Source organism: Apostichopus japonicus, chromosome 7 (assembly GCF_037975245.1).
Source record: "Apostichopus japonicus isolate 1M-3 chromosome 7, ASM3797524v1, whole genome shotgun sequence".
NCBI lineage: Eukaryota > Metazoa > Echinodermata > Holothuroidea > Aspidochirotida > Stichopodidae > Apostichopus > Apostichopus japonicus.
This window is the reverse complement of record NC_092567.1, coordinates 5,974,276-5,998,330: the sequence shown is the minus strand read 5'-3', so window position 1 is coordinate 5,998,330 and position 24,055 is coordinate 5,974,276. Positions and strand designations below refer to the sequence as shown.

Below are 24,055 nucleotides of genomic sequence, written 5' to 3'. Positions count from 1 at the left end.
CGACAATGCAGGCTTGTCGTTCAAAATGCTAGATTATTGACTAATTAACCTGAATAATCGTTTGTATCCATACTTGCCAAATGTCCATGACGAGGAAAATTTCGATAGTCATCCTGATCAAATTCTGTACATAAAAACAAGTTAGGCCTTTAACTCCCATCATAAACATATCGTTCAAACGAATGGTTTAGCTATAACTCAATTCAGCCTGTAAATGTATATATATACAACGTTTAACGAAATCAAATTGTTTATAATCTCTCAAAACTCCCCCGCCCCAACCTCCGAGGAATGGAAATAGCTTTCATGGTAGGTAGTAAGCTGTACATTACTCTGGTTCCACTGTTGTTTCTTTTGATGTTTAATATCTATATCACTATGTTCTTTGAATATTCATTATTGTAAACATCAACAACAAATGAACGTCAGGGCGGCCCTTCTTGTATCAAATAAACATGGATGATCGTAATAAACCTCACTATGACTATCCTGACAGAAATCCACAGTCTTCATCTTACGATACCTTTGTTAAAATCAGAAGATAGTTGTGTCCTTCTTCCGTGTGATTCAAACTTTATTATTTAAGAGGGCGCTCGTACGCTTTATTCACAGAGATATGATAACTGTGCGGCGATCAATGCTGATATTGTAAAGGTCAGTGCAGAGAAACGGTTTCGTGTTGAATGCAATATATATTAAGTGCATTTTATTAGATTGAATGTTAGTCTGTAACGTTGGACTATTTCGTTTTAGGCCAAGTAGATTATTATTTGTATATTTAATACAAATAATTCGGATGATTTTGATAAATCTATTATTCGCTTCAGGACTACCGTAGCAAAGTTGTTCGTTAAAATTGTTATGCTTAATTCAAACAAACAGTAAATTAAAGTTTGGATATTTCCAGTTCATCTTCAGTTCTTCAAAGGATTTAATCTAGGAAACGAAATAGCTTGGTAACGACGGGTTACAAGCTCTATGTACTTTATTAATTGCTCTCATTAACCGACTTAAAACAAGATACCTTACTGTGATTAACTACATCTAATTTTGAATACTCTGAAGATTTTGGTAACATTCTTGGTAAATCGTAATACGGCTGCTTTATGGTTTAAAAGAGAGGAACACTTTCTTTTCATCACTGATGTGTAAAGTAACGTTTTCTAAAGAGTAACTTCAGGTTAATTAAGATAACATTAAACGATGTAATAATACATACATATAGAATGCTTGTAAATAAAGCAGTGAAAACTTACACTAAATTTGTGTCAGATAACACAAATGTGTTTTATCCTGTATTATTAGTTCAAACAATTTTTTTTTCAGCAGGTGCACGGCCGCAGCCACATGGTTAGATAGGTTGATTATATTATCATAGTAGTTAACCTTACATGGCTTGCCTAGGGAGACGAAATAAAATGTTACAAATAAGCACAAAAGTAAAATTTAAAGCGTCGTTAAATGTTAAATTATTTTCACTTATAACCTAACCCAACATGATCAGGTTGTAACATCTTTCCGGTAACAGAAGCCTTTCACTTCCATGCCGATCCTGTCTCACCCTCGAAATGGATTGACTAACTTTTTGCGTTATAATTTCTTCTTGTTAAACAATGTTCCCGCCAACTCCCAAAAGAGGGGTAAAAATATACTTCACATACGTCAACATTGTTTCATTTTTGTTTATAGTAAAATATTGAAGCGAATGTAGCCCAGTACTACAGGTAAATAATGGAACTTAACCACACCAATACATCCACCCCCCTCCATTCCCCCTTCCCTCCACTTTAATCTTCCCGTGAATTATATGTGGTGCCGCATATCTTACACACCAACAGTTGATCATGACGTCATATATGCTAATTAATCAAAATTCCCAACCCCATCCAGCCAATCAACTTAATTTCACTTGTGCTAAACTTGTACTTAAGTTCGTGTTATTCCTTTACGTGTTTATTATCAGTAGGTGGTCTTATTAAAACACTGACGTAAAATAAGATCAGCCAGTTTTCCAGTCAAATTTTCTCGTTATACAACCAAATACTCCTTACGTCGTGCAAATAGAGAGTGACTTTCGTGTTGTCAATCTTGAACTCTGATGTGTGTTTTGTTGTATTTATTTATTAATTTAATGATCATTATCAGTACGTTGACTTATTAAACACATTCAAAAATAACTAGGAACAATCATTACCCTATCATTGAACTTTGAGACACAAAACATTCTGCCTTTGGATTACAGATAAAAACAAGTCTTTGGAGCAGCTAACAGTTCTTAACAGATTCTAGTTTGGTTTGAATGAAATCAAATTATATTTGAACTTACGTCACTAGGCCAGAAGCATACCTACTTTGTACATATTATCTACCGGTTTCGCAAAATTTCTGTAGGTCATCTGAGGTCAGGGGGGAACAACATTTGTGTCTAGAAAAGTTTGGGATGAACTTGAAGAGAAAGCTTAAATTTACGGCACATAGAGCGATAGCGACACTTCTATCAGGAGAAGAATTTCTTTATCTCAACTGCAAATATACCAGCCCCACCTATGTTGATCGTTACTGTATAGCCATAACCTTCTGTGTGACCTTGATGCAGGACACAACAGAGTTAGAGGTTGATATTACAAGTTAGTTCATAGACTACATGTTACATAGAGATAACAATGTTGATATCAATAATTTCATGATAAGATCCTACGAGATGAATTTATGACATATAGTAACAGATAAAAGGGATGAATCGGTTGTAATTGTATCACAATGAGAGACTCAGAATCGCCTCAAAGGGAACAAGTGTGTTTGGTTGTAAAAATTGTATATTTGTACAAGCATGCAGAAATACAGAAGATACCAAGAACAATTACAAATAAAGGGATAATTATTTCCTTGGAAAAAAGTAATATAATAAACAGATACTGCAACGCAGTGATTTTTTCCATATTTATCTGTTAGTCTGTGTTGTATAGTTATGTAAATATGTGTTTTGCGGGACGGGGCTTGGGTTATATTGGTACACTTTATGGCTTCATAATATCCAATTGAGTTAAAGCAAATTCGACAAAAACTGAATAATAATGAAGAGATCATGAATATTCAGTAATCATGAATCAACATCATTAATAAGAAGCAGCAAAATAACGATACAAAAAGATGAAAAACATTTATGGAGAGCCGATCATTGCATTTAAGGTTCATGTTAAATATACAGAACATTATCTTCCTTGCTATTATGTTAAAATTTTATTTTAATACGTCAAAGTCACGTGTTCCTATTGTCTTCAAAGAAACATCATTAGATATCATAATAATGGAACAAAGAACTGGATTAAAACACAAAATATGTCATTTTTATTCATTTATGTCTAAGACAATGTTTTAGTATGATTTTGAATAACACAATCAATGGTATAACGGTAGACAGTCAGTCTTTGATATGATGATAACATTTAACATTTAGTGATTTTTCTCCTTCTACTAACATCTGTGAACTGTTTACTGTTACGATATTCAAGGGAGGAACTGCTTCTACTTAGACCTAATGTTCAAGGTAATTTCAACCGTTTGGAGCCTGATATTTTTGCTGACTTAAAAGGATTGGCTGGTGGCCAAAAAAAGTTACCTTAAAAAATGATTATAATTTTCTAAACATGTTGTCAAAGTATGAGAACGCTAATATTGCGTTTGACAGAGAAACGATTTTTTAATCGTTATGGATAGACATTTCAAATATCATTTGAACAGTACAATACGTGACGTCAGCTCTGCCATAGCAGATTGCGTCATAACCCACGCTTCGAACAGAACCTACAGTAATCGCCACAAAACCGCGTTTGTATACAGATTAATATCTTCCTTAATTCCCGGTGAAATTTCTTGTAAATTATATATGTTTTTAAAAACTCATCAAACCGCCATGTGTTGTGAACATCGGTGATTTCGTGGTCTTTGTGTCACTCAAGATAAGTTTGAATAGCAGACTCGTCGTTGTTTACATTACGATGTTCAGCTCCAATACGAAGATGGATGTTAGCGTGTAGACTACAGTACTGTGTGGTATAGTCTACTTTCTACGAAGCCTAAGCTCCCCGATACTACGTTCAGCTAGGCAGGTTAGCGAAGTCCTTTTGTGGGACGATGCCTCAGTGCCAGGCTTTTGGATGTAGTAATGTGCGTGGATGCGTAAACGAAAAGGGAGAGAAACTTTCGTTTTTTAGTATTCCTAACCCCAAGAAGAGTAAGGAAAACTATGAACTATGTAGGAGGTGGATTCATGCGATCGGAACAGACAAATTCGATCACAAGAAATATGAGTACCATCGTGATCGCGTAGTTTGCGAAAAGCATTTTACAACGGAATGTTATGTGGATGACATGCAGGCCCGGTTAATTGGGACCAAACCAAAAAAAAAAACTGAAGCCGGGATCGGTTCCAACAGTATTTTCGTTTTTACCAAACTTGGGGTCAGAATTACCATCTCGATCAGAACTACGGATCCAGTCAAAAGAAAGACAAGAGGTAGGTACATGCTAGGCTATACATCATTACGTATGGTTGGCTATGGCGATCAAACCAAAATCGTAGCCGTGTCCATACATGGCCTACGCTTAGCTTTGTAAATTTGCAATTCCTACACACTTTGGCCCAAGTTGTGGGCCTTTACCATAAGCCTACTTGAATTTAAATATGTTAACCTTACTGTAGCTTGGCCTAGGCTTATTTAGGTTAAATTATGTAGGCCTACATCATGTCTCTTCTTTTGTCTTTTTATTGTACTAAAATTGGGTAGTATTTTAGGCTATGTTTTCATTGATTCATTATCAATAACAAATGAAATTTTGCAACGTCTGAATTTCATTTTGCCATTTGAGGTCTATGATAGACCACACTGCCAGACTGCAGTGCTTTCTTGACAAAATTCACCCAGGGCTGCAGCAGTACCTAAGACATTCACAACTGCAACACTCTACACATTCAACTAACATAACAATAACATTGGATAGGCCTAGCATAAGTAGTCCTTATTTTTGCTTCAAATTTAATTTATCTGTTTGTTACAATTGTAGATAGATATGAGGCTGATAGGATGAGGAGCTCAATGCTGCTGCACATTTCACAGATCTCTGAGTCTGAAATGATGGTCCACTGGCAGACCTGTGGGCTGTACATTGTGGGAAAAATGATAAACTTTTAGGTTTGTCAACAACTGCGATTTGTAGTAAACAATGCTCACACAGTGAAAAGTTAACTGTTCATTAACCAACCTTCCTGAGCAACGCATTTTTAATTTTGATGCAGGTAGGCCTAGTTCTGACCAAGTGGTCCCAAGGGCCATTACTGTAGGCTACACTGCATAGTTGACCATGTACGATCAATAGAGTAATACCTTGTCAGCTCAAACCTTAGTCAATCCAGCAAATGTTTACTAGGGCAAAGCCTAATTTTATTCATTTTTTCTTGGTGCTGTGGACTTGTTCAGGCCGATAATCCCAAAACAATCCTTGAGTTGTTACAGTCATAACATTGTTAATATGTGTAAGGAATGAATGCTCAATATTTCCTGTTCACAGAAAATTACCACTCTGTATAAATGAGTAGCAGTGTTGGAATTCAATGCCCAATTAGGCATCCTGGTTACAGGAAAATTTAAATACAAATTCTCAATGTCATTGCGAAACCAATCCAAATTTTCCTTACAGTATTTTTATCATATTACCATACATCTCTAAGCTACAGGAATATCCCCATACTGTACAGAATAAATGACAATGTTTTCACTATTTGAAAGGCATCATTAATGATCGTGCAACATTTTCTTGTTCATCATTTCCAGTTCTTGAAGTCCCTCAGCCCAGCCAAAAAACCCAAGAAAGGCACAAAGGTCAAATCAGCTCCACTTGATTCAGCTGAGATTCCAGAAGCAGAAATTGTTGTTGGTGCTACACAATGGGTAACTGCCATTTTATTTTGACAATAAATCTAACCAAATGGTTGAACTGCTTGTGAAAATAACATGGCGAAATTTAGTGCAAACTAAACTGTAGTCCAGATTTAAATGACTGCCATTAGACCTATCGGCTATATTGTTTGGGAAGAGGAAGGAAGCTTTGGCAAGGTTTCCTTCATTACAGAAAATATTCCTACACCTTCATTTTTGTCATTTTTGGGGGCCTTTATCATATTTGAGGATTAGATACCATATACAGTATGCAATATTTAATGTAACACTATTTGGGCAGCATGAATCTCTGACACATTGAGATAGCTCAGATAATAGAGGAACATGTTTTTTCAGTTTCAGTTTAGGGGAATTATGATACCTACAAGGACAGCAATTGTATCTCCTCAATTCATACTAAATCTTAATTTATCCATTTATTGATAGGCTGGTATACATGGGTGCTACTGTATTTGCAATGGAACATTATGTATTTGCAAATACAGTACTTGCTTTATAATGATAATTAAGTGTCAGGCAATGTCTGCATGAAGAATTAGGACAGTTTTCCTTGACTTCATTTTGTAACCATTATGTTTTTGTTCAACATGGCAGGTTGATGATGATACTCACTTTCAGATTGGAGATGGATTCGGAGAATCAAGGAGGGTAAGTTAAAGAAATATTCAGGGAAATGAGCAAAGCCATTCAAGTAGATTGTAGTAAATGAATCTGATAAAAGTAACTGTACATCTTTTATGCATGAAGTACTTGATATAGTGATTTTTGGTAACCTTTTTCTGATAACCATGTTGCTACTTTGTGATGTGTTGGCTACATTTGTTATTAGTGAAAGCCTTTCTTATAACAGCTACAATGCTACTAAAAGCTCTTGTTGTTATTATGCAGATTGTAAGAAGTTACACTCGTCTTGTCCGAGATGTTGGTATCCAGGTGACTCCTCCTCAAGCCACTAGAAGCATCCGAACATCATGCAACACTGTACCACCACCACCACCTGGGCCTGAACATGATTATCTTGGATTCAGCACTGAAATTGCTGACAGTGAAAATGAACTTGATGTAAGTGCTTTCAAACCATATGTCTTCACTACATACCTCTTTCCCAACTTCAACTTGTTTTGTTAGGCACTGTCTGGTGAGATTTAATGTTTATAATAGGTTTTGTAAAAGCTGGAATTGTTGAATGTCTGAGGTCATTTTACAAACTGTATCTTGAAATTTGAATGGATATGCTATTTAGGGATTGGCTAATAGTGTTGCCCTACCTTGTTGCAAGAAACACTTTTTTTGTGGGGGAAGGGGAAGGTTTGAGTGTACCAAAATTCAAATCATCAGTCCAAAATTAAGCTTTGTTACAGTCAATATGCTGATATGAAGTGCTTGCAATAGCCTTCAGGCTTGTGCACCATCTTTTCATTCCTTGTACCTTTTTGAACATTTCTCATACCAAATCTTTTCTTCATTCATTCATGGTGGCCTAACCTATGCTATGTTGGGGGGGGGGGGGGGGAACAAGTCATCAATGCATACAACAACATAGGAATATGACATCACTTTCATGGAAGACAATTACATGCTGCTCTTTGATGATTTCAGATTCCCATGGATGATGTACATGATGAACTTCCAGTCACAGAAACAGAAGGCAGTGGCATTACATCTCCTCCTGTGTCACCTCCTGTGGTGGGTATTAACAGTTACTCAGATTTAAATCAATTGTTCTGCCACCAGCCCACATTACAGCAAATTTCTATTCTTGGACTTAGTATATAGTCAAATTGTCAATTGTTAAGTGTTGTGGAAACATTTCTCCAATGGTTAACAACTTAATGTAAATGTATCTCTTGAGTATTTGTGTCCTACTGTCTTTCTATAGGGGTGCATTACAAAGGTCACATCATCAAATCTATTCATTCATCTATTCAATCTAGAACATTGACATTGTTAATGTGAAAACCATTTGTGCTCAGATTAATCTATTGTGAATTTTCTTTCTTGTCATTTTTTGAAGAAAACTATTCAATATGTAACCTAAGTGCTTTGATAACATTGTTGCAAAGCCTCACTACAAATGTGACCAATTCTACACCAAAATATGCAACATTGTATCACTGAAACATCAATTTTTTTTGCTTTTGATTTGATCAGGATACACAAAATTCCTTTTCCTTCACATATTTGGTTATTTATGTTAGAGAATTGATATCATTATATTCCTGTCACAATTGCCCATATTTTGTAGATTCAGAGACAGATATTGGACATAGCATCACTCTTTGGTCGACCGCTAGAATCAAACACGTACTTGAAAGTACCTTGTCCAGTCGATGCCAGAAAATTTTCATCCCCCATATCTCCACTACATTCAACAGCAAGGCCTGCTAGTAATACCACCACACCAAGTGTAAGGAGAACAGCTTTCTTTTCTTTTCTTCCTTTCATGTGTTGTTTCGACAAATTGCAAGTGTTTCTGAGGTATTTTGTAATGATATAGTCATTTCAGCATATTCAGTTTGCAATATTGTGGCACATGTCCAAATGTCGAAATTTTTAAGACATTCCAATACATGAGGTAATGAGGTGTACCACATTTAGCAAAAGGAGCTTTTTGATTTTGGTGGAGTTCAAAGGTCATTTGCAGTCAGTAGGGGTTAAATGATGAATACCATATCTCAAGAAGGGAAGGTTGGACAGATAATAGGTGTATCACATTAAGGTGCGAGAAGCTTTTCGTAGTACAGTAAGTGGAGGTCAAAGGTCATTAGGTGTCAGCAGGAATCAATTTGACAAACATTGAAAACATGATATCTCAAGATGGGAATCTTTGGACAGATCTCACATTTGAAATGTAGTATACCACACTGAGCACAAGAAGCCAATCAGTTGTCATGTCAGGGCAGCAGCCTTCATTGTTGATACAGCAGTCGCATACACGTTTTCCCAGTGTTATTGCTGCCAAGGTTGTGCAACCTCACCACGTAGTAGGTCAGATCATTATACAATACCTTACTATACTTTGAAATGCTTTATCTTGAAAATCACCATGCATTAGTGCACTATGGTTAGGTTACTAGTGGCGAAGAATGACAGGAGCTTTGTTTCCAGAACCTGCAACTAAATGTTAATGTAACATCGCAATGTGTGCTCTTTTGCTGGAAGCAGTCACATTAACATGAATCACAAATCTTTGTTTACTATAACAAGAATGACGTTTCTCACAAATTTTACAGTCAAAACAAAATATGTGATATGTGCTATTTATTCATTGCAGGATTCTGGGAGAAGTGACGTAAGCAAGCCCTTAAGTAGCAGTTCTTCATCAGTACCTGCATCTAGTCCCATCTATGCACCCTCAGAGGGAGAAGAACATGCAAGTTCGAGCGACACGTCAGAAGAAGGGTTTAGCAGCAGGGAGGATAGACTGATAAAACAGAGGAAGTTCATTGTGTTTGAACAGTGTTTGGACAATCTTATTGGGAAAGTTCGTTGCAACAAATGTATGGCAACAGCTGTTGAGACCACAAAATATGTGAAGGGCACAATGGTGTCTGTAAAAATGACATGCCTGAATGGTCATGAAATAACAACATGGTCTTCACAACCACTTGTTGTGGAAATTTTTTACTGGCAGCTGCCATCTTATACAGCGGATGTTCCTTCTCACAAGTTGAACAATGCATGAACTTTATGGGGGTGCAGTGCATTGGAAAGTCAATGTTCTACAATACGTTGATGAACACCTTAGTACCTGTGGTGAATCACACGTACATCGAGCACCAGAAGGAAATCTTCCAGCAACTCCATGGGCAAGGCATTTGGCTGTCAGGTGATGGAAGATGTGACTCTCCGGGTTATAATGCGAAGTACTGTTCGTACACCCTGATGAATTCTAAAACAGAACAAATTGTTCATACAGAGCTAGTGCAAGTCTCTGATACAACAAGCTCTGTTGCCATGGAGAAGATGGGATTTCAAAAATGTGTGGACCATATTGAGTCAAACGGAGTCAAAGTAGCGCTTGTTGCAACAGATCGGCATGCTGGAATCAGGAAGCTCGTAAGAACTGAATATCCGCACATCACCCACAATTTTGATGTTTGGCACTTTGCCAAATCTGTGCGGAAGAAGCTTACCTCCAAAGCCAAGAAGAAGGACCATGATTCATTATCACCTTGGATCCATTCTATCTGCTTGCATTTGTGGTGGTGCTGCCAAAACTGCAACCAAGATCCACAAATGCTACGTGAGATGTGGACATCAATTCTTAAACATATTGTTAATGTTCATACATGGGTTGATGGTGAACAGTTTCACCAGTGTGGGCACACCCCACTTTCAGAAGATGAGAGTCGATTGAGGTGCTGGCTGAAGCCTGGATCCCCAAGCCACATTGCTCTCCAAGAAGTCATCCTCAACAAAACCATTCTGAAAGACTTGGAGCATCTAGTACATTCTTGCCACACTGGTGCATTGGAGGTATTCCACAACAGCTTGCTGAAGTTCTGTCCGAAGAGGATAGAGTATTCCTACCCACATATGCAGGCTCGTATGCATCTTGCTGTATTAGACCACAACAAAAATCTAAACAGGAAGCAGGCCACTGTGAAAAGGGGTGCAAAATCAGCAGGTGCAATTGGAGATAAAAGATATTCCATGTCATACTCAAAATCTCAACGTAAATGGGTCGTGAAGAAGGTCTATGAAGGAAAGTCTTATGTGCAGGAGATGATGGCCAACTCCATACGTGGGTTTGAAGGGAAGATTGCCTATGAGGAAGTACAGAACCCTGTCAGACCACAAAGCATTGCCAAAGTGCCCAAGCCAGATAAAGGAGTGTTAGTGGATCAGCTGAAATCCCGGTTTGATTTAGCTATATCTAGTGTGGCTCCAGAGATTCACTTTCATTCTGATGAAAACACAGAAGATTCACTTGAATCGGAGGAGAACTGACACGGTTGCTATGTACATTACCTCAATGTCTCTATGAGATCTTGTATTTACATATGGGCCATTGATTGCTGTCTTTGTTGTCCACCATCAGTTGACATAGTAAAAATATGTGTTTCCTTAAGTTGATCTCAATATTTTTTCATTTGTTTAACGTAACCTTGAGAAATAGGAAATATAGGGTCAACAATCCAATTTAACCCCTTTTTTTTAAAAGTTATTCAACATCGATATCACCATGGTTTGGTTATGCGGAGGCAACTCCTACACAGTAGAGTATAGTACTAGTAGCCCCGGTATCGACTACTAACAATAAACATTGGTCATCTTAGTAGGGTAAAATTGGGTTCGTTAACACAAAAATGTGTTTAGTCAGAATACCAATACAGTCAAGGTGGCTCAACATCTCCTAAATTATTCCTTACGGCATTTCTCGGGGACATGATGTCCAAATATACAACATCTTAAGGAGTTTTGAGACAAGTCTGCTGTTAATGCTTCTAGTATATTTTGGCAAAATTTCTTCAACCAGGTGTGAATGGAAGGTAGATGCTCTTTCAATATTTAGTTGCATAAAAGATCGCTTTAGTGTTACATGGTAATTGGAATATTTTGCACACCAATCTGCAGCCGAAAGATGAGATAAATAGTTTGGAAAATGTATGAATCACGCTCATGGAGTAGCGGTTCAGAGTAGAAGTGATGTACAATATTTGTTGAGCGATTGCTGTAGTAACAGAGATTCCATGTCATATGGTGAAGTGTATTTTGCTAGTTTGCCTAACAGGTCTTCCAGTGAATGATATAAAAGGATGATCATCGATACTAAAATACTGAGTAACCTTATGTAATATTACCATCAGAGAATCAGAGTAGTTACTCACCTCCATAACAAAATATTTGATACTTTCAGAGACTTGTTTTTCTAGACATGTTAAGCATAAAAGCTATTATAGCAGGGTGACAATACAATCAACCATACATGTTTAGTCGTATTACATTGTGGAAAACCTGTGAATATGTAATATACTGTAGTTTTGGTCGTGTATAAGCATAGTGAGTTTGTGAATGTCATATGGTAAAGTGTATTTTGCTAGTTTGCCTAACAGGTCTTCCAGTGAATGATATTAAAGAATGATCATTGATACTAAAATACTGAGTAACCTTATGTAATATTACCATCAGAGAATCAGAGTAGTTACTCACCTCCATAACAAAATATTTGATACTTTCAGAGACTTGTTTTTCTAGACATGTTAAGCATAAAAGCTATTATAGCAGGGTGACAATACAATCAACCATACATGTTTAGTCGTATTACCTTGTTGAAAACCTGTGAATATGTAATATACTGTAGTTTTGGTCGTGTATAAGCATAGTGAGTTTGTGAATGTCATATGGTTAAGTGTATTTTGCTAGTTTGCCTAACAGGTCTTCCAGTGAATGATATAAAAGAATGATCATCGATACTAAAATACTGAGTAACCTTATGTAATATTACCATCAGAGAATCAGAGTAGTTACTCACCTCCATAACAAAATATTTGATACTTTCAGAGACTTGTTTTTCTAGTAATGTTAAGCATAAAAGCTATTATAGCAAGGTGACAATACAATCAACCATACATGTTTAGTCGTATTACCTTGTTGAAAACCTGTGAATATGTAATATACTGTAGTTTTGGTCGTGTATAAGCATAGTGAGTTTGTGAATGTCATATGGTTAAGTGTATTTTGCTAGTTTGCCTAACAGGTCTTCCAGTGAATGATATAAAAGAATGATCATCGATACTAAAATACTGAGTAACCTTATGTAATATTACCATCAGAGAATCAGAGTAGTTACTCACCTCCATAACAAAATATTTGATACTTTCAGAGACTTGTTTTTCTAGTAATGTTAAGCATAAAAGCTATTATAGCAGGGTGACAATACAATCAACCATACATGTTTAGTCGTATTACCTTGTTGAAAACCTGTGAATATGTAATATACTGTAGTTTTGGTCGTGTATAAGCATAGTGAGTTTGAGAATGAACGCGCTGCATTGAATTTGGCTGCACTTATTGTCTATTTAACTTAATTTGGGTTCTTGTATTTCCTTTTGGTTTGTTTAAAGGGGGGGGGGGAGGGTGAATATCTTGAATTTGATGTGATCTCCTGTTTCCTTGCAGAGAGTATTTTCAACAGACCTTATTAACATTTGTATGCAGTGGGGGGGGGGGGGGGGTCTCTATAGACTGCTGCACCTGGGAACCTAAAAAAGGTCTAAATCTATTTTTTAACTGTTTAAACACAAATTCGCACATAAACCTTAGGCCTATCATAATATAAGATGTCTCTTTGATGTTTTGAATAGATATTGATTAACAGGTTTCATGAAACATGCCTCTCTTCTCTTTTAATATCTCTCACCATCAGAAAACTTACATTTTAATGTGCACCTCCTGTTTATTTCCAATACATTTTGAAATGAACATTCTTCTTTGACAAAGGGAATGCCCCCTCCCCTAATAACATATATATATATATAAATTTATATCAGATGGAGACGAAGCCCACGTGTTATGCTGACATGGTGTCTTTGTGTTCTGTAATGTTTAAGTAGAATTGAAACATAGTACTGTTAGCTATCATTGAAGAATCTGCATGGAGTAAAGAGTGGAAGTGTGAAATTGGTCATTCCACTTGCCAGTGAAACGTTGAAAAATAAGAAGCAGAAGTTCGAACAGGTTAGGCTAATAGGTAGTGCAAGTTGCCTTCCCTTCCACTCCCTTAGAAAAGTTTTCATCAAAGACTTCTATTCACCTAGACTGGTCACGGGATCTATTGTCATGATCTTCATATGTTGTATTCACACTGTGGCAAGATTACTGACGAAGAGTGACTTAGAGTAGCTGGATACACTATCTGCATCTGTCTCTCAATGTATTGATAACCTCCAGATGCCATTTTTATTAAGTGGATGTGTGAGATGCAAGAAGCATGGTTCTGATTCAATCAGATCGAAGCATGATTGCAGTTTTGCAGCAAGTGTTTCTCTTTACATTGATCTTTCGCACTGTTGGGATCGAATGCGATGGAAGTTTGGCTTTCCTAGAGGGCTTGTACACGGCAGGCATTCAAGGAATGGAATGATCATCCTGACTTTTCAAAACCCTGTTGCGACCTGAGGACATGACAAATCTTAATCTGCGTGGCATCAGATAACCCCACACTTGACTCTTCATTAAATACTTGTTTGACAAACATTAACTTCACTTTCCACATTTATTTCAAAATAAAAATTACAGAGCAAATATACAAAGGACAGTATTAGAAAGGGATGTGTGCAGCCAGAACTTCCTCTGCATATGAAAACCCTTTATAGTTCGCATCTGGTTCTGGAAACTTCAACTGAATCTGGTACACAGCACATGATGGAATAGGCCTTCTATTTCCTTTTCCCAGGCGACCATGCCCCCATAGTGTAAACATCTTGTAGGCGATGAATCTGTATTGCCTGTGCATGGTTAAAAAGAATTCAGAAGATTTAATGTATTAACCCAACTTGAATATCTATGTACCATTGTAAGAACCGAAAGCAATCTTCATAGAGAAATGCACTTCTTACACGCAGAATCGACAACACCGTACAAGCAAATATTGAAAGAATATTAATATTATGTACAGTAATATATTTGTTTGTTGATGGTACAAAGATTATCAACAGTTGATTTGAACAAATTATATTTAAAAAAATATCACTTGACTATATGGAAATGCATTTACTACTCATGCTACCTTTCTAGTAACGTTTGTGCTGCATTGTTCATGTACTTTCAAAGCATATGAATTTAGGTAGAGATAAAGTTGAGCTATTGTAGGCTACGTATTCCACACGTTTTAGTGTAGGTATGCTTCGTTGTAGGCCTAGTACCTGTACTAGATCCACGACATTTCATTCGTTCAACAATAGAAAGTAAAAAAGAGCTAGTGTAGCTTCAGTTCCCTGACATAATGCTTCCCACACTGCTTCAGAAATTCATACTCAACGTATACCAACCTATTTGACAGCTCTCCAGTTGGTCTGTTGCCTTTCGTGTATTGCAGTAAGTCCCATGTAGCCGATAAAACGTCGTTATTGAGACAAACACTGTCGAAGTTCTCATGCAATGTAACACAGCTGCCTATCACCTTTTCTGCTATTGGCCGGATTTCTCTGCAGCATACACTTTCAACCCTCGATTGCATAGGCTCACACAACCCACAAGTACACCAAGCCGTATTGCCTATTCTTTCATCCCCGTTTTCCGGTTCGTCGTCACTAGAGTCGTTAGGGTGAGGACTCAAATCAGTCCTAGCCATCATCTCACGGTACTGTTCCTCTGACATGCTTGGTTCAAAATCGTAACCCTTAGGCCTTTCCTGCTCTGTCATTGATACCGCCATGTTTCACTTTTCGGTGTTCGAAATACTTTACAAATGCTTCCTTTTACGTGAATTTTATATCAGCGATTTTGAAGACCGGTTTATGAACTGTGGTTTGAGCGTTGGTGTGTATTAATGTGCAATGCTATATACGTAACAACTTGGTTTAGTAGACTGTAAATGTACGATCGCAATGCGTACGTAAGAAATGATAGGCAATCACCTGTGCGTTTGCATGCTAGAGTATATTTGTTGCGGAAATGGTAGTGCTAACTTCAAGTCGCTCGTTTTGCCTATCTGCAAGCACTACGTCATTGACCAAATTGATGCGTTCGAACAAACGGTGCTTTTGGTGAGAAATTGGTGGATTTGAAAACCAGATTTCTACAAGAAGAAAACATCGAATGGGGAAAATTTTCCCATGGTTAGAAAGAGAAAAATAAGGACTATTAGTACAACGTATCAAAATCTTTCACCAGACAATTCCTTTAACAAATGGAGGGTGTGGTCGAGACCTGCCGACGGCCCAGCCTAACAAGCCTAGGCCTATACGCCGCAGAAACCGTAAGCGAGGTAAGAGAGGGGGTCTTCTAGTTAAATCACGACGCCGCTGGAACAGAACACCGGTACCTGGTATGATCTTGGCGAACGTCCGGAGCTTGCATAATAAAGCTGATGAACTTTTCTGCCGCATGCAAACGATGAGAGACTATATGTTCTGTAACGTCTTTTGTTTCACGGAAACATGGTTGACTCCCACCCACCCAGACACTATTGTACAACCACCTGGATTCTCTATTTATCGTAACGACAGGGATCAGGCCGCTACCGGGAAGTCCCAGGGAGGTGGTGTGTGTTTCATGATCAATAATCAATGGTGCACAGATGTTAAGACTATTTCGAGAGGTTGTACCATGGTTCTGGAGCATTTGACTATCAAATGTCGGCCATTTTACCTACCTCGGGAATTCTCATCAGTGACTTTGACGTCTGTTTATATTCATCCAGGGGCCAATTCAACGGTGGCACTTACTGATCTCGCAAACGTCATTACAAAAGCCGAGAATTTAGATCCGGATACTCTTTCAATTGTTGCCGGGGATTTCAACAAAGCTAATTTGAGGACCGTACTCCCTAACTTTAAACAACACGTTACTTGTCCGACTCGCGGGAGGAGAACTCTGGACCATTGTTACTCCAAGGTTAAATCAGCTTACAAATCTGTCGAACGCCCCAGTCTTGGTAAATCGGATCATTCGGTAGTCCTGCTCATACCGGCCTACAAACAAGAACTCAAGCAATCTAAACCGATCAAGAAGGAGGTAATCCTTTGGCCCCAGTCTTCGGTCGAGCAGTTGATTGATTGTTTTGATAGGACTGATTGGGATGTTTTCAAGAGTAACGATGATCTGGATGAATTCACTGTCGCCGTGACGGAGTATTTACGCTTTTGTCAAGAACAGTGTTTACCTACAAAAACGGTGACGTCATATCCGAACAGCAAACCATGGTTTGATAAGTCCATTCGGTCCAAGCTCGTCGCCAAGGACGCTGCTTATCGTTCTAGGAATACCGATCCGGAATCCTACCGGCAGGCCAGATCAAATTTGAAGAAAGCTATCCGGGACTCGAAGAGGGCGTACCGGGACAAGGTTGAGGAGAAGTTCGAATCGGCGACGCTAGAGCTCTATGGTCGAACTTGAGCCCTGATCACACAATACAAAGGTCAAGCGAAAACCGCTGACACCGATGATGTCACACTGCCCGACCAGCTGAATGAGTTCTACGCCAGATTTGACCGCCAGAATACCAGTGTCCCGGTACCCGCGCCATGCGACGATGTACTGCCACCATTTGAGATCGCTGAACACGATGTGAGACGAGCGGTCAAGGGTCTAAAGGAAAGGAAAGCTGCCGGCCCTGATGGTATCCCCCCAAGACTGTTGAGGCGCTGTAGTGATCCACTCGCGACTGTTTTCACTGACATCTTTAACTGGTCATTGAGGTTGCAAAAAGTTCCTAACAGTTTGAAGGAAGCCACCATTATCCCGGTTCCTAAGAACAATTCTGCTTCCAGTCTGAAAGACTATAGACCTGTGGCACTGACTTCTGTTATTATGAAATCTTTTGAGAAACATGTATTGAAGTATTTATGCTCTAAATTGCCATCTGACCTTGACCCTTGCCAATTCGCCTATAGATCAAATAGAAGTGTGGACGATGCAATATCTATTAACATTCATGAAATTTTACAGCATCTTGAGAACAAGAATTCGTATGCTAGAGTTTTATTTGTAGATTATAGCTCGGCTTTTAATACTATTATCCCCTTTAAACTGCATTCTAAGCTCATCAATTACCTCAAGCTCCCGGTTTCTATTTGTAACTGGATTTTAGATTTTCTTGTGAATCGTCCTCAGGTTGTTAGAATTGGTAATAATGTTTCTTCCGTGTTAACATTGAGTACTGGTACACCACAGGGTTGCCCTCTCTCACCGAAACTTTATTCACTTTTTACGTATGATTGTAAGGTATATAGCCCGAACTGTCTCGTGACCAAGTTTGCTGATGATACAACCCTCACTGGCCTCATATCGGACAATGATGAGTCGACTTACCGTGAACAGGTTGAATCCCTCATACATTGGTGTAATGAGAACAACTTACTCCTTAATGTTTCCAAGACTAAAGAGATGATTTTTGACTTTCGGAGGAAGAAGCCAAATATGCAACCACTACGTATCGGAGGAGACATCGTCGAGCAGGTGTCAAGTTTTAGATTTCTTGGTACTCATATTACCGATAATATCACATGGTCAGTAAACTGTACAGAAATCTTGAAGAAAGCTAGGCAACGTCTATATTTTTTGCGGAAGTTGAGATCGTATGGATTCAATCAATGTATACTTATTAATTTCTATCGTGCAATAGTCGAGAGTATCTTGACGTCATCGATTATTGTCTGGTTTGGCCGGGCCACGCAAGATGATATCAGCAGATTATCTGCAGTGGTCAGGTCAGCTGAAAAGATAATTGGCGTTGATCTCCCTTCCCTGGAGTCGCTCTACATAGACAGGTCTCTTCGTAGAACGCAGCTCATTTTGAGCGATTCTGATCACCCTGCCAATGCATATTTCAATTTCTTGCCATCGCACCGCAGACTCCGTACCTTTAGAGGGAACAGGCGTTTTACCGCCAGTTTCTTTCCATCTGCCGTCAAACTTTATAATAACCTGTAATTTATTATTTGCATATCTTATTCTATTATTCTATTTTTCTATTTCTATTCTAAGGAGCTTGAGGAATGTTTTAATTTTCGATGTGTAATTTTATTGCTCATTGATTGAATAAAGAATCTATCTATCTATCTATCTATCTATCTATCTATCTATCTATCTATCTATCTATCTATCTATCTATCTATCTATCTATCTATCTATCTATCTATCTATCTATCTATCTATCTATCTATCTATCTATCTATCTATCTATCTATCTATCTATCTATCTATCTATCTATCTATCTATCTATCTATCTATCTATCTATCTATCTATCTATCTATCTATCTATCTATCTATCTATCTATCTATCTATCTATCTATCTATCTATCTATCTATCTATCTATCTATCTATCTATCTATCTATCTATCTATCTATCTATCTATCTATCTATCTATCTATCTATCTATCTATCTATCTATCTATCTATCTATCTATCTATCTATCTATCTATCTATCTATCTATCTATCTATCTATCTATCTATCTATCTATCTATCTATCTATCTATCTATCTATCTATCTATCTATCTATCTATCTATCTATCTATCTATCTATCTATCTATCTATCTATCTATCTATCTATCTATCTATCTATCTATCTATCTATCTATCTATCTATCTATCTATCTATCTATCTATCTATCTATCTATCTATCTATCTATCTATCTATCTATCTATCTATCTATCTATCTATCTATCTATCTATCTATCTATCTATCTATCTATCTATCTATCTATCTATCTATCTATCTATCTATCTATCTATCTATCTATCTATCTATCTATCTATCTATCTATCTATCTATCTATCTATCTATCTATCTATCTATCTATCTATCTATCTATCTATCTATCTATCTATCTATCTATCTATCTATCTATCTATCTATCTATCTATCTATCTATCTATCTATCTATCTATCTATCTATCTATCTATCTATCTATCTATCTATCTATCTATCTATCTATCTATCTATCTATCTATCTATCTATCTATCTATCTATCTATCTATCTATCTATCTATCTATCTATCTATCTATCTATCTATCTATCTATCTATCTATCTATCTATCTATCTATCTATCTATCTATCTATCTATCTATCTATCTATCTATCTATCTATCTATCTATCTATCTATCTATCTATCTATCTATCTATCTATCTATCTATCTATCTATCTATCTATCTATCTATCTATCTATCTATCTATCTATCTATCTATCTATCTATCTATCTATCTATCTATCTATCTATCTATCTATCTATCTATCTATCTATCTATCTATCTATCTATCTATCTATCTATCTATCTATCTATCTATCTATCTATCTATCTATCTATCTATCTATCTATCTATCTATCTATCTATCTATATTCTTCATATATTCACTGTATTACACGTGAGTTATATCTAAGATTAATTCATAACATAGATATAGGAGGAACGAAATAAAGCAACTAAATCTTGAAAGAAAGTAAAATTAACAAATAGATGAAGTAGAATGCAATTTAACAATTAATGACTAAATATAACAATAATTAGAGCAATTATTAGATATAGTCTTAGCGTTGTTCTAAATCGAAGGAAAATATCGGAATATAAAGAAATAAAAAAGATTTGAAAAAAAAACGTAATCAGTAGACTCATTTATAAAGCACATTAAAATAACAATGAAAGAATTAAATGAAGAGTATATACAGAGCCGATCTAAGTATTTAAGGATTACTTGATATACACATAATATTATCAGCTTTAGTACGACATAATTATGTAATGCTAAAACAATAAATGTTTAACGTTCTGCTTATATACCTTATAAAACAAGACTTTATATGAAGCAATTAATGAAGGCAAATTGTAATATTACAAAACTTATCCAAATCTACGAATCTTGTATCGAAACGGTACCTCCAAGTTCAAATGTATTTTTTCTCAAATGCGTAAAGTGACCTAAAGTGACTTGCTCGTCGATATCTTACCTATCATGTAATATTTAAATGATCGATAATTTACCAATCACATAATATTAAAATGATCGATAGCTTACCTATCACATACTATTAAAATGATTGATAGCTTACCCATCATGTAATATTAAAATGATCGATAGCTTACCTATCATGTAATATTAAAATGATCGATAGCTTACCTATCATGTAATATTAACACGATCGATAGCTTACCAATCACATAATATTAAAATGATCGTTGGGTTTGATTCTCCTGTAGTCTCACAAACAAATAGAAACTTTAAAAGATGCAGTAAAATAAAAACTTGAAAGCAATAATAAACACGAAAAATGAAACACAGAGAGAGTTCTATTGTCTTTAATGTTTACTTAATGTACAGAACATTATCAGTGTTATTAACTTATTCAATCTTGATATATTGTGTAAACTCACGTGATCGTATTGTCTTAACACACAAGGCTGTATTTTAGGACTATAATAACAACGGAAAGTAAACAAAGACAATAACATATTAACAAGAGTCCAACGGTCACTATGGTTACTTGATTAGTGGAATATTAAAGTGTTTTACGTCATCACCCAATACGGTATTATAATATTTATGCCCACATGTACCAGCTATTAACCAACAACTGTATTCCAAGTTTGGATACAACCTAATCTACTTGAAGGTTGTGGAGTTATTGCAATATACAATGTTGGCCCTTCCCAAAAATTAGGCCCAATAAAACTTTGCGCTCAAATGGTCCCAAAAATATTGGGGCCCACAAGTTCGGGTCACCTCATTAATATTCATAAAGTCAGCGCTTACAAATAGGGCACACCTTCTTACTATAATACATCTACATTTAGCAAGTATGACAAATATCCATCACTCGGTTGTTTAGTTATCGCGGATCCAGGCAAGTGTCAGATAAGCACACACAGACACACAACATCATCATCGCATATAGGTTTTTTTGCCTTCGACAAGGAATCAAAAATGGGGAGAGGGGTATCTATTTTTCTTTTGCAAACTTGGTATGCACTGAACTATGGGTATAGCTATTATCACATACCCTAAAACAAAGTCGGGATCTTTTCCAAACCAAAGTCAAACCAAGTAAGTGAAAACATGAAAAAAAGAAAAAAAACATTTTGCTGTCAGTGACATCACACTTGACATCACACCTGCGATGACATCACACCTGTTTGCTTCAAGTTCACTTTTGGTACAAACTGTTAAAATTTCAGTTATCGATATGTCCAAAACGCAAAGTAGGAATTGGATACAAATTTTACCAGGATGATTAGTATATGATTCTCTTTAATAAGTCAAAAGTAAAATTTCCTCTTGACTTTCTTTATTAAGATTATCGACGTTATACATGGTCAGTTTTGATTCAAAACATAACGAAAAGAGTTAGTTATGTTATACATCTTATATTTACGTCATATCATCATACCTGGAGAGATTGAACTAATTGCGCATGATCAAAGCGCCCTTAACTTGACTGTTACTTTCGAAGAGTTAGCGTTAACACTAAATAATAACGTTTGTATGTTTGTTTGTCGGTAAACTAATTTAAGCGTTCATGTTGTATTCTGCGTGCGCTGATTGGATCAGTTAATACAACAAATAGGATATGGCGTAAAATTTATAATAAACTAAATTATTAAAATGCTGATTTGAAACAAACAGATTTTAAATTCATAAATACAATCATAAAGCGAAGCTTAACATTAAAATAGAATAATAAAATGAGCATAATAATAGAATAAGAAAATAAAAGTATTGATAGATGAAGTCATTGAAGTCTCAGTTACGTAATATACAGAATACACATTTGTTATTTTAAATCAGATGATATGACGTCATCTTATTGTCTTCATGTTAAGAACGATAATTTATAGGAACAGAAAGAAATGAAGAAATGCTGACATAGAACAAACATGTCACAGATATTAATTAATATCACCTCTAAGTTCCTGTAGATCGATTTTAATGACACAATGGTATTGTAGATTACCAATGAATGTTATTTAGTCTTAACATTGACACAATTAATTTGGCTCTATTCTTTGTTAGATTTAAGACATTACGTAACCGATACGTCATAGTTTACATCAAACTTTAGTAAAAGTAAGAACGAAGAAAAAGTGTAATCATGCACTCCCAGTGTATGTGGATACAGTATGTACATATTTTAACCAAAGCATTCCAAACATGTCTGCTTAAAAAAAATAAGTTTAGAAATATTAACATAATTAGACGTATAATTAATTTTCTGAGTAGTTAAGTGTTTGTCGAGGGGGGGGGGGGTTGGCGGTGGAAGGTAAAGAAAAATGGGTCTGGAATTGGGATGAATCATAACAGTACATACAACTGGACCAATGAAGGATGCTATACCCTGCACACGAGGAGTGCGTGGATGGCGAGAGCAGGTCCAGCAATATCTGATCAGGGGACACACGAGTAGGTGAACAAACCTTTCTCTTAGTTTACAAAAGTAACGATAACTTTGTTACATATTAGGAAAAAACAAAATTAGAAAAAAAATACATGCACATTACCCGTTCCCGTTCTACAAATTAGCGTTTTGGTGGTGGTGCAAATAACTACTATAACATATACTTGATCACCAATGTGGTGGGTCTAACCTTACCCCTCCAACACCCCCACCACCACCCGCCCCTACACATACACACAGAGAGTAAGATAGAGATTGTGCTCTCTTTCTTTCCTCTCTCAATAGTTGACATCCAAGACAATATAGTCTCCAAAACTGATGACGTAGTGGTTGATGGATGACGTCGATGAACCATAAAAGTTGAAGAAACATTAATAACACTCCTTTTTGGATTATAACAATTAAAGACTGAAATTCCGCCTTAAGTAATCCTTTAAAACAAATTTAAATTAAACAGAACTCTTGCCAATTTCACTTCTTTATTGTATATGGAATTATTAATATTATGATGCAACTTAACCTCTCTACAATATCCATTCACAATGAATGTCAAAGTTACAGTCTTCATCAAGTCACCATTCCATTGTCTTGAGAATATAGGCATTTGATGACATCACAATCACACTAGACTAGTTGCATGTGTAATTTACTGGAGTTCTATCTGGCACTGTTTGTAGTATTTGGGAAATATTAACAGTTTACAACCTAGACTCTTTCTTAGATTCTTTCTCACTGAAATTTCTGCCATCAATTTGAGAATTGAGTGAATGACGTCATAGTCCTGCTGATAACTGGCAACGCCAGATGAACATGCATCTTGCATTGAGCTCTAATATAAAAATAAAATGATCTATATTAGGTCATATTGTTATCATAATAAATGGTTCGAATAGCATATTTATTAATAGAATAATGGGAAAGTGATCCTAGGCAACCCCCTCCCCCCGAGAAAGCGCCAACAATACCATGAGCCAACAAGTAATTTAACTCACCAGCTAAACAAAACACCGCCACACGGGAAAAA

The 24,055-nt window shown here is 36.4% G+C and overlaps 2 protein-coding genes and 1 pseudogene across 8 annotated transcripts in view; 2 read left to right on the top strand and 1 right to left on the bottom strand.

The window, feature by feature from the left end:
• LOC139970080 (uncharacterized) overlaps positions 1-24,055 on the top strand; it is a 496,120-nt gene that overhangs the window by 215,626 nt on the left and 256,439 nt on the right. The gene's annotated exons all lie outside the window — the stretch shown is intronic.
• On the top strand, positions 4,393-12,986 carry LOC139970329 (uncharacterized; annotated as a pseudogene).
• LOC139970045 (uncharacterized) overlaps positions 20,923-24,055 on the bottom strand; it is a 289,538-nt gene continuing 286,405 nt past the window's right edge. The window contains exon 10 of the mRNA XM_071975645.1: positions 20,923-23,860. The gene's annotated coding sequence lies outside the window, so the exon portion shown is untranslated. The remainder of the gene's footprint in view (positions 23,861-24,055) is intronic.